Here is a 2,433-nt window from a genome sequence, read left to right on the forward strand (position 1 = left end):
TAACTCGGTTCTTACCTTACTGTTAGCCCGGCAAAGTGTTCTGTTACTGCGCCAGTTTTCACCAGCCTTTTTCTCATGCTGTGGGTTCACGGCTCTTGACAATGTTGCCACCTTTTCTGGTAGTTCTATTCAGAAAGCAAAGACTGTGATTAGCCGGGCATGCAACTTGTCAACTCCCACTTATTAAATTGAAAAACTCAGAGTCAAAACCTATATAGTAATAAAACTAGTTTGCAGGTGCTGCTTTATGTTGCTGTTTAATTCATGGTTAAGGAAAGAAAAGTAAAATAAAAGTAATATTTTGAATCGCAGAAAATTCAATGACAGTTCCTTTCTATTTAACAGATAAATATTTTTCAATACAGCTGGTGTGACTGGCCATATTTTTCATTTCTAGTAAGCCCCCATTTTAATATGTTTTTGTTAATGAACGCCCCTAAGGCTTTCCACAAGTTGCTCGGCAACTTTTTGGCAACTTTTCATGTTTCGAGCAACTTTTTCCCCTTCGAACAACTTTTTTCCTCTCGAGCAACTTTTTGCATTTTGAGCAATTTTCAGACCGAAGATCTCCGAAGATTATCCGAGTGTTGTTCAAAGGCCAACGAACGATTCCGAAGATTTACGAAGTTTGACGAAGATTTTCGAGAAACGTCTGAAGACCTTTCAACTTTCGGCTCATTCTGCATTAAAACATTACAAAAACTCATCAGCAAACATGACGTCATCATTTTACAAATTTTCCCCTCGATATGTTATTTAAATATTTATTTTGCTGTTAAATTGCATAAAACTGCTTAGAAATCTTTGTTTTGTTTAGAAATCTAACCATCAAAGGGAAATTAGCATACATTTAAAGAAATTATCTTGATTAGAAGCAGCGTTTTGGATTTTTTGGAGCAACTTTCGAGCAACTTTTATTATCAGAAGCAACTTTTTTGGATTTTTGGAGCAACTTTTGAGCAACTTTTTGAGAAATTACGAGCAACTTTTTGGGAAATCTCGAGCAACTTGTGGAAAGCCCTAAACGCCCCTATGAGTTCTCCTATGTTAGTCAAGAATAGCAGGCTAGAAGTGATATTTATTGAACGCCCCTATGAGTTCTCCTATGTTAGTCACGAATGGCAGACTAGAAGTGATATTTAATGAACGCCCCTATGAGTTCCTCTTATGCTGGTCAAGAATAGCAAACTAGAAGTAATATTTAATAAACGCGCCTATGAGTTCCTCTTATGCTGGTCAAGAATGGCAGACTAGAAGTGATATTTAATGAACGCCCCTATGACTTCTAATATGTTGGTCAAGAATAGAAGGCTAGAAGTGATATTTAATGAACGTCCCTATGAGTTCTCCTATGTTAGACAAGAATAGCAGGCTAGAAGTGATATTTATTGAACGTCCCTATGAGTTCTCCTATGTTAGTCACGAATGGCAGACTAGAAGTGATATTTAATGAACGCCCCTATGAGTTCTTCTTATGCTGGTCAAGAATGGCAGACTAGAAGTGATATTCAATGAACGCCCCTATGACTTCTAATATGTTGGTCAAGAATAGAAGACTAGAAGTGATATTTAATGAACGTCCCTATGAGTTTCTCTTATGTTAGTCAAGAAAAAAGACTAGAAGTGATATTTAATAAACGCCCCTATGAGTTCCTCTTATGCTGGTCAAGCATAGCAGACTAGAAGTGATATTTAATAAACGCCCCTATGAGTTCCTCTTATGCTGGTCAAGCATAGCAGACTAGAAGTGATATTTAATAAACGCCCCTATGAGTTCCTCCTATGTTAGTCAAGCATAGCAGACTAGAAGTGATATTTAATAAACGCCCCTATGAGTTCCTCTTATGCTGGTCAAGCATAGCAGACTAGAAGTGATATTTAATAAACGCCCCTATGTGTCGCGGAGTTGCCGCGATGAACTGGAGACCAATAAAAAAGCCAGGTTACCTTGAGAAAAGGCCTGGTTACCTATGAAACTTGTGACTTTTTGAACAACGTGGTTTACGGACAATTTTGGTCATTTTCGTGGTCAAACTTTAGACAATTTGTAGTTTAGTAGTTGGACAATATGTGAAGAGCGAGGTTATTAAAACCTTAAAACCTTTCAAACGTGGAAAATGAGTGGATGCATTCGTCAGCGTTTGGGCGACGACGAAGAAGCGACTGAAGGATCGAATCGAACAGACTGAAACCTTCCTTCAACAAGATGTTTCTCTGGATGAAACCGTAGACAAAGCCAACCAATTACTCCTCAAGTTGGAGAGAAATCTCGAAACTTATAAAGATTTACTGGAACAGCTACAAGAGGCATCCAAAGAGGACGAAGCTAAAAGCCAGCGACTGGAAAATGAAATGGAAGACTTCAGTGTTGTCGCGCTTGATGGAGACGAAGCTATTTGCGATCTTAAAACACTTCTGATTAATATTGCCAAA

At 38.1% G+C, this 2,433-nt stretch overlaps 1 protein-coding gene across 3 annotated transcripts in view; it reads left to right on the plus strand.

Annotated features, from left to right (window-relative positions):
* LOC144661077 (uncharacterized) overlaps window positions 1-2,433 on the plus strand; it is a 111,890-nt gene that overhangs the window by 69,974 nt on the left and 39,483 nt on the right. The gene's annotated exons all lie outside the window — the stretch shown is intronic.

Source organism: Oculina patagonica, chromosome 7 (assembly GCF_052425735.1).
Source record: "Oculina patagonica isolate OP01 chromosome 7, crgOcupat, whole genome shotgun sequence".
Classification (NCBI taxonomy): Eukaryota; Metazoa; Cnidaria; class Anthozoa; order Scleractinia; family Oculinidae; genus Oculina; species Oculina patagonica.